At 43.5% G+C, this 9,589-nt stretch overlaps 1 non-coding gene across 1 annotated transcript; it reads left to right on the top strand.

Annotated features, from left to right (window-relative positions):
- The first annotated feature begins 805 nt into the window (after positions 1–805).
- On the top strand, positions 806–947 carry LOC122929776. Its single transcript, XR_006388004.1, has one exon. It is a non-coding gene; the product is annotated as a U4 spliceosomal RNA (small nuclear RNA).
- The last annotated feature ends 8,642 nt before the right edge of the window (positions 948–9,589 follow it).

The raw sequence follows: 9,589 nt of genomic DNA, 5'->3' as shown, positions 1-9,589 counted from the left end.
AAATTTGAAAATTTACTTTTAAAATTCTAAGCCTTCTACCGTCCTAAAAAAATAAAATGCCATTCACAAAATGCTACAAACATAAAGCAGACATATGGGGAATGTTAAGTAATAACTACTTTATGAGATATCACTATCCGTCTTACAGCAGAAAACTTCTCATTTAGAAATTAGTGAATTTTGTTCCATTTTTTTAAATAAATTTGGCATTTTTTGTTTATAAAAAGGTTAAAAAATTGGACTCAGATTTAACTTTCCTGAAGGAGTTAAAAAAATGTGGACTTCCCCTTTAATGAAGCTTCTAAAGAAACTGTCAGTTATGTAACCCAAACTTACAGTTGCATCCCTGCACACCTCCCTCAGAATGGACCAGTCCATCAGTAAGCAGCCCATCATGAATCAGATACAGGTCATGTGACTGCTAAACAACCCATGCTGAATAATTTTATTGACAAAAGAGTGCTTGTAAGGAAAACGGGATCACCCTGGTGAAGGAGTGGTGTGAGAAGAAAAACTCCCATGATGCATTTCCTCCTTTGCATACCAGTTGTATCAGCAGTTGCCATCTCAGGAGTTTCCATCTCCTCGGTAAAAGAGCCAAATGCTTGGTCTTCGGTAAAATGGACGTCAGTTAGTGCGGCCAGAGGAGGACGTGGGATGGACGGAAGACTAGAGCGGCCGATGCAGTCATTAGTATAACGTCTCCCGTCCTCAGTGCCTGTCCCGCACGCCGTACAGTGTGTCGCCCTAAGCTGGCTGAGTAGTGTCCAGGGTGTGCTGCTGCAGCTGGGACGGTATACAGGTTAGCTTTGCGCAGTGGCAGTATCATAGCCGATGAGGTTTAACCGAGGCGTGATTATTGCTTTTTGAAAACTTTTTACCAATACCCCGCCATGATGACTTGAAATATAGTCAGCAATGGCAATTTTTGACAGTCTCTGAGGAGACTGAGCTGTGTGGTTAAAATAGATGGATTATATCAAGTGAGTGTCTGCTATGGAGCAGTGCTGTTCTGTTTTGAAAGCTACTTTCACACTAGTTGTTTGTGAGATCTGTTTCAGGGCTCTCACAAGCGCTCCAAAACAGATCAGTTTGGCTCCATTCTGCTTTGGAGGTAGACACCAAAATGCTTCTTGCAGTGTTTTGGTGTCCGTCTGATGAAACGGAGCCAATAGAAAATGGATCCGTCCTCCATTGACTTTCAATGGTGTTCAAGACTGGAGGTGGACACTAAAACGCTGCCTGCAACTGTTTTCTGTCCGTCTTAGGATGCGGAGCAAGATGGATCGTCCTGAAACACAATTTAAGTCAATGGGGACGGAAACATTTTCTATGGCACAATAGAAAACTGATTCGTCCTCCATTGACTTTTAATGGTGTTCAAGATGGATTCGTCTCGGCTATGTTAAAAATAATACAAATGGATCCGTTCTGAACGGATGCAGACAGTTGTATTATCTGAACGGATCTGCACCAAACGTGAGTGTGAAAGAAGCCTGTCATCATTTTTTTTAATTTTGTAATGTGAACATGTCCTAATCTTGTCCATTTTAGGCATTGAGAAGACAACCCCGTAGGGGAACACATACATACACAAAATATGAAATTATATTAAATAATTACTAGCAAAAATAATTACAAAAACATGATAAGAAATGATCAAAATTCATAAAGCAGCAGTCAGGTGATGTTACAAATGGTAGCTCACTCGCTAACCGGCGTAATAGAGAGATCCCAAAATACAAAATGAACCAGGCTCAGTGGCTAAGGTAGCAGTGCCAGGAAAAAAGTATCTATGTACCCAGAAATAACCTGGAACCCTATCTAATGTTCCTAAATGCCCAATATACAGAACGTCCACAATAGGTACCACAAGAAACCACAAGTGGGCCTGCAGGCAGCAGTCACATAAGGCCAACATAACAGATAATACCCGGGTTATGGTGCAAAGCAGGGATCCAACTGCCGGTCAGCTGTGAGCACACCCCGACGTATGTTTCGTCTAGCTTTTTCAAGGGGCGGGTATTATCTTGGCGTTGCTAAGGCCACTTTGGGCCACTTTAGAGCTATTTTTCTAATAGAAATGTACGATTTCAGTGATTAAAGTATATTACAAAAATGTTTAGTATGACTGAGCCGCCTACACATTACGAAAATTATGACTGTTACACTTTAATATATTTATATTTTAATTTTGAGGAAAGGGGGGTGATTTGAATTTATATATTTATTTTATATATTTTTTAAGATGTTTAAACTTTTTTTAAGGTCGCCAAGTGGACCCCAACAAAATAATGTCCTCTATAGAGCCCCAATTGTAAATAATGTCCTCTATAGTGCCTCCCAGTGTAAATAATGTCCTCTATAGAGCCCCAATTGTAAATAATGTCCTCTATAGTGCCTCCCAGTGTAAATAATGTCCTCTATAGTGCCTCCAGTGTAAATAATGTCCTCTATAGAGCCCCAAGTGTAAATAATGTCCTCTATAGTGCCTCCCAGTGTAAATAGTGTCCTCTATAGTGCCCCCAGTGTAAATAATGTCCTCTATAGTGCCTCCCAGTGTAAATAATGTCCTCTATAGTGCCTCCCAGTGTAAATAGTGTCCTCTATAGAGCCCCCTGTGTAAATAGTGTCCTCTATAGAGCCCCAAGTGTAAATAATGTCCTCTATAGTGCTTCCCAGTGTAAATAGTGTCCTCTATAGTACTTCCAATGCAAATAATGTCCTCTATAGAGCCCCCTGTGTAAATAATGTCCTCTATAGTGCCTCCCAGTGTAAATAGTGTCCTCTATAGTGCCCCCAGTGTAAATAATGTCCTCTATAGAGCCCCCTGTGTAAATAGTGTCCTCTATAGAGCCCCAAGTGTAAATAATGTCCTCTATAGTGCTTCCCAGTGTAAATAGTGTCCTCTATAGTGCTTCCCAGTGTAAATAGTGTCCTCTATAGGGCCCCCAGTGTAAATAATGTCCTCTATAGTGCCTCCCAGTGTAAATAGTGTCCTCTATAGTGCCCCCAGTGTAAATAATGTCCTCTATAGAGCCCCCTGTGTAAATAGTGTCCTCTATAGAGCCCCAAGTGTAAATAATGTCCTCTATAGTGCTTCCCAGTGTAAATAGTGTCCTCTATAGTGCTTCCCAGTGTAAATAGTGTCCTCTATAGTGCCTCCCAGTGTAAATAGTGTCCTCTATAGTGCCCCCAGTGTAAATAGTGTCGTCTATAGTGCCTCCCAGTGTAAATAGTGTCCTCTATAGTGCCCCAAGTGTAAATAATGTCCTCTATAGTACCTCCAGTGTAAATAATGTCCTCTATAGTACCTCCAGTGTAAATAATGTCCTCTATAGTGCCTCCCAGTGTAAATAGTGTCCTCTATAGTGCCCCCAGTGTAAATAATGTCCTCTATAGTGCCTCCCAGTGTAAATAGTGTCGTCTATAGTGCCTCCAGTGCAAATAATGCCCTCTATAGTGCCCCCAAGTGTAAATAATGTCCTCTATAGAGCTCCCAAGTGTAAATAATGTCCTCTATAGCCCCCCAGTGTAAATAATGTCCTCTATAGTGCCTCAAGTGTAAATAATGTCCTCTATAGCCCCCCCCCAGTGTAAATAATGTCCTCTATAGTGCTTCCCAGTGTAAATAATGTCCTCTATACCAGTGTTCCCCAACTCCAGTCCTCAGGACTCACCTGCCGGTCATGATTTGAGAATATCCTATGAGTGATTACCTTTTGTAAGTCCTGATGCACGGGCACTAATTATATCACCTGCTGAATACTAAGGAAACCCTGAAAACATGGCCGGCAGGTGGGCCCTAAGGACTGGAGTTGGGGAACACTGCTCTATAGTGCCCCCCAGTGTAAATAATGTCCTCTATAGTGTCCCAAGTGTAAATAATGTCCTCTATAGTGCCTCCAGTGTAAATAGTCAGAATTTTACTTAAGTAATTGTACTTTCTTCTTCGTCCTGCAGCAGCACAGAAGGGATATTTCCCATCCCAGTCACTATTATAGGACCGCCCACCTAGAAAAAAAATCTAACAATTAATCAATTAACAATTATCAGAATTGACAATACCCTAGGTACTCTATATAGGACGCCCAGGCACTGCACCAATTGTGTTTTTTCTAGTCCTTACTCTAGCAGGTGATTGTCTCACCTTGCTGCCCACCTGGAAAGGACTTGAGCCTTGCGTTGTTCAGGCTCCTTCGGTCTGGCTAGTGTGTTCCTAGCCCAGACCTGCTATAGTGTATTGTGGCTGTTGCCTACCAGTGCGTTTGCCTGGTAATACCTGTAGCAGGTCGCCAGTCGGTGTCCAGTGCGTCTGCCTGGCTGACCTGGTTCCCGGTATAGACTGTTACAGCCGGGTGAGTATTAGGCTGTCTGCCGGCGCTGCCTGGCTCAGGTCTGTTGTTTTATACTCCGGGTAAGTTCAGGAAGGGTTAATGTACCTCTTCTATGCGCTGCGGACTCTGTTGTATAGGCGCGCACGCACGTCCCCTTATACCTAAGCCTCGTTCCTCTTCCTGTGCGGCATCCAGGTCCTGTGTCGTCATCACGTTGGGGGCGTGTCTTGGGCGGCAAATTCAAACTCTGGTTCCTATTTAGAACCAGAAAGGTATTGCTGCCCTGTCTGCCTCCCTTATGCTCTCTATATATGTGCATCCAATAAAAAAAAAAAATTCTATAGATGTCGAGCCGGAAGAGCCATAGAGCCATAAAAAGATAAAGCACAGTGTCTGTGCAGGTTGTAAATTGCCACTTCCAGATGATTTACATGACGACATCTGTGATCTCTGTGCATAGAAGTTACGCACGCCTGTTCCGCAGCCCGCAAGATCTAAGCTATGCATCACTTGTCTACAGCCTTTATCACCAGAAGCGGTATCCAATATCTGTATGGATTGTACCCCACAGGACTCGTTAGGACTCGTTAATACCCTAGGTACTCTATATAGGACGCCCAGGCACTGCACCAATTGTGTAATAACGTAGACCAACTCATGCAAGTAATATTTATTGGGAGGGTTAGTGTGCTGCCTTCGGACTCAAAGAAAGTATAATTACGTAAGTAAAATTCCGACTTTCTTCTTCGTCCTGCAGCAGCACAGAAGGGATATAACATAGAAATTAAAGGGGGGGGGGGGGAAACTTTCTTTAACTGCTGACAAAACTGCTGTGCTGAAGGCTGAATTCTCAGATCCATTGTTGAGCCTGTAATGATGAACAAACGTAGAAGATGAAGACCAGGAAGCTGCGTTGCAGATGTCTAAGAGATCAACTTGTTGTCTTTCTGCCCAAGATGTAGAAGTTGCTCTCGTGGAATGGGCTCTTAATGGCCGAGGCGGTTCTTTACCGTCTAAGATGTAGGCTTCCGAGATGGTTGCTTTAATTTAACGACCCAGAGTATCTTTGGAGGCCTTCATACCCTTCCTCGGGCCAGAAAATAAAATGAACAAATTTTCTTCTTTCCAGAAATCTTTCAGCCTTTCAAGATAGCAAATTAATGATCTTCATCTGACTTTGGGTCAGGGTAGAATACTGGAAGAACAGATTCTCTATTGATGTTACTTGAAGATGCAACCTTTGGTCTAAAGGAAGGCATGGTTCTAAGTCTGACACCATTTGGCAAAATCTTCAGATATGGTTCTCTGGAAGACAAAGCCTGCAACTCCCCTAGCCTCTTTGCACAAGTGATGGCAATGAGACAAAGGATCTTGTAGGACAACCAGCTAAGATCTACTTTGGCAATAGGCTCAAAGGGGGGACCTGTAAGTCTATTTAGAACCAGCGATAACTCCCAGACGGGCATAGGCGGTCTAACAGAAGGCCTCAACTTCTTCAATGCTCTAAAAAATCTAGCTATTAGAGCGTGACCTGCAAATTGTCCATCTGTCCATGCATTAATGGCTGTCATGTAAACTTTCAACGTATTAGGTTTAAGGCCTTTTTCGTGCCCTTCTTGTAGGAATTGCAAAATGGAGTTGATAGAGATTAGTAACTCTTTTTACTGCAACCAGGATGAAAATTTTCTCCATAATTTGTTGTGAACTGCAATAGTAGACTGCTTTCTGGAGGACAGCAAAGTGGAAATGACCTCATCCGAAAGGCCTTGCTCTTTTAATCTTTCCCTTTCAGGTGCCAAATGGTTAAATGTAACTTGTTCAGTTGAGGATGGTAAAGGTCTCCCTGTAGAAGAAGATCTGGGTAGAGAGGCAAGGTCCAGTGATCGTTCTTCGAAAGTTGAGATACGACAGAAAACCAAGCCCTGCTGGGCCAATATGGGGCTATTAGTATTGCCTCTGGTGCTTCTGAGAGGAGTTTTGGTATGATCTGAGGCAGTATTGGTATGGGAGGAAAAAGGTAGATGAACTTGTGGCTCCAGTTGAGAGAGAAGGCATCCAGACAGTTGGGTCTGTCCGCTTTCCTGAGTGAACAAAACTTCAGGACTTTCTTGTTCTTACTCATTGCGAACAGATCCCATTCTGGACGGCCCCATTTCTCCACTATTTTGGGTTCAATTCCCATTCTCCTGGACATACCATCTGTCGACTGAGCCGATCTGCCTTGACATTCTCGGAGCCCTTGATGTGAACTGCCGTTAGACTGTGTAGGACTGGTTCTGCCCAAGACATTATTTTGTCGCAGACGGACTGAAGAGAGAGACAACGCGTGCCCCCTTGTTTGTTTACATAATATGCTGCCGTCGCGTTGTCTGTCTGCAGGAGAACTGCTCTGTGATAGAGATAGGGCTCGAAATGCTGCAGGGCTAGTTGAATGGCTTTCAATTCCCTGAAGTTTGAGGATCTCCTCACCGTGGTTGAGGACCATTCCCCCTGAATTCACCGATCTCCCATGTGCGCACCCCAACCTTTGCGGGAAGCATCTGTGGTTATCACCACTCTTTGTATAACGCAGAATTCTCTTCCTTGTATCAGATTTTCTTCTCTTGTCCACCAAAAGAAGCCCTCTGTGCGTTGTATATGATATCTTCATCATTGTGGTCAGAGACTTGGGATTCCTGTCCCAACAGTGGAGAATTTCTCTTTGCAGGTCTCTCATATGAGCTTTCGCCCATGGAACCGCTTCTATGGCAGCCGTCAACAGACCGAGGGTGCTCATTGCCGAACGAATAGAGGTTTTCGTTGTAGAGATCAATAATTGAATTCTCTAAATAATCTGAGCCACTTTGAGGGGAGGAAGAAATACCCTCATTAACTCTGAGTCTATTAAAAGACCCAGGAACTGGATTCTCGTAGTGGGAACAAGCTGTGACTTCTTTAGGTTGACAATGAACCCAACTTGCTGAAGTAGATTCAGGGCACTGTGTAGATCCAACCTCAGAAGTTCCTCGGAGGCTGCTATAAGCAACCAGTCGTCCAGATATGGCACTATTCTTAGGCCTCGAATTCTCAGAGCTGCTATTAGGACGACCACAACCTTCGTGAAGATACGAGGGGCCGGAGATAGTCCAAAGGGAAGAGCTTTGAATTGATAGTGCCAAGTCTGACCTAGGGACCTGACCGCCACCCTGAGAAATCTCCTTGAATCTTTGTGGATAGGTATGTGAAGGTACGCATCCTTTAGATCTATGGATGCCATCACCTCCCCCGATTGCAGGATGCTCAGAACAGATCGTATGTTGTCCATTTTGAATTTTATCTTTTTTAAATGGTTGTTTAGAAACCTTAAATCTATGATGAGACGCCACCTGCCATCTGGTTTCGGAACAGGAAACACTCTTGAATAGACCCCTATATATTCTTGGATCCTCTGTGGTATTTAACAGGAACCTTTCTCTTGGCTGATGAACGAATTTGAGTGAATAGCCGTTCTTGATGAGATTCCAAACCCAATTGTCTGAAGTGACACTCTCCCATTTTGTATAAAAGTTTCTCAACCTTGCGCCAACAGCGAGGGCAGGCCTGACGTCAGAATTTTTAACTGGAGGCAGGGGCTTCAGAAGGTTTCTTCTTTTCCTTGTCCTAGTAGCGGAAGCAAAATTTCTTCCCCTGCTCTTGTCTATTACGACCCCGAAAGGAAGATCTTCCCCTCTGGGTATGAAACCTAGTAGATCGGGGCCTGAAAGTTTGCGGAAATGCTAAAGCTTTCTCTTTTTTATTTTCCTCCAGGATCTTATCCAACTGGGATCCTATAAATTTTCCCGGTTAAAATGGGAGAGCACAAAAATTGGATTTAGAGGAAGCATCTCCCGTCGAAGGTTTTAACCATATCGATCTTCTTGTAGAATTCGCTAAAGCCATGTTTTTGGCTGAGATCTTTATGACATCAAGGGGAAAATCACTAAGAAATTCCGCAGCCGTCTTTAAGGTCGATACTTGATCCAGAAGCTCATGCCTGGATACCCCCATCTGAATGTCTCTGGTTAGTTCGCTGACCCAGACTCTTAGGCCCCTTTTACACGGGCGAGTATTCCGTGCGGATGCGATGCGTGAGTTGAACGCATTGCACCCGCACTGAATACCGACCCATTCATTTCTATGGGGCTGTTCACGTGAGCGGTAATTCTCACGCATCACTTATGCGTTGCGTGAAAATTTTTCTTTGTGCGTTGCGGTGCGATAATCCACGCAACGCAGGCCCCATAGAAGTGAATAGGGTTGTGTGAAAATCGCAAGCATCCACAAGCAAGTGCGGATGCGGTGCGATTTTCATGCACGGTTGCTAGGAGACGATCGGGATGGAGACCCGATCATTATTATTTTCCCTTATAACATTGTTATAAGGGAAAATAATAGCATTCTGAATACAGAATGCATAGTAAAATAGCGCTGGAAGGGTTAAAATTATTATTATTTTTTTAATGTAACTCACCTTAATCCACTTGCTCGCGAAGCCCAGCATCTCCTTCTGTCTTGATCTTAGCTTTTTGTAGCAACAAGGACCTTTGGTGACGTCACAGTCATCACATGATCTTTTACCATGGTGATGGATCATGTGATGACTGTGACGTCACTAAAGGTCCTTGTTGCTACAAAAAGCTAAGATGAATACAGAAGGAGATGCTGGCTACGCGAGCAAGTGGACTAAGGTGAGTTAAATTTTTATTTTATTTTTTTAACCCCTCCAGCACTATTTTACTATGCATTCTGTATTCAGAATGCTATTATTTTCCCTTATAACCATGTTATAAGGGAAAATAATACAATCTACAGAACATCGATCCCAGACCCGAACTTCTGTGAAGAAGTTTGGGTACCAAACACGCGCGATTTTTCTCACGCGAGTGCAAAACGCATTACAATGTTTTGCACTCACGCGAAAAAAATCGCGGGTGTTTCCACAACGCACCCGCACATTTTCCCGCAACGCCCGTGTGAAAGGGGCCTTAAAGCTCTTGCAACAGGCACTGAGGACATTGCTGCCTTCTGTAGCGAATCAAGGTTGCAATGAGCTCTTTTTAGGAAAGTGTCAGCTTTTCGATCCATAGGGTCTTTTAATAGGAAGGAATCATCTGACGGAAAAAAGGATCTTTTGGACAGCCGTGCGATCACCGGATCAACTTTAGAAGGCAATTCCCATTCCTCCGATGCTGCTGGGTCTAACTTGTATAGAGACTTGAAGCGAGGTCCTAAGT

This window comes from Bufo gargarizans, chromosome 2 (genome assembly GCF_014858855.1).
Source record: "Bufo gargarizans isolate SCDJY-AF-19 chromosome 2, ASM1485885v1, whole genome shotgun sequence".
Taxonomy (NCBI): domain Eukaryota; kingdom Metazoa; phylum Chordata; class Amphibia; order Anura; family Bufonidae; genus Bufo; species Bufo gargarizans.
The sequence above is the reverse complement of the archived record's forward strand: the minus strand, read 5'-3'. Positions and strand labels throughout refer to the sequence as shown.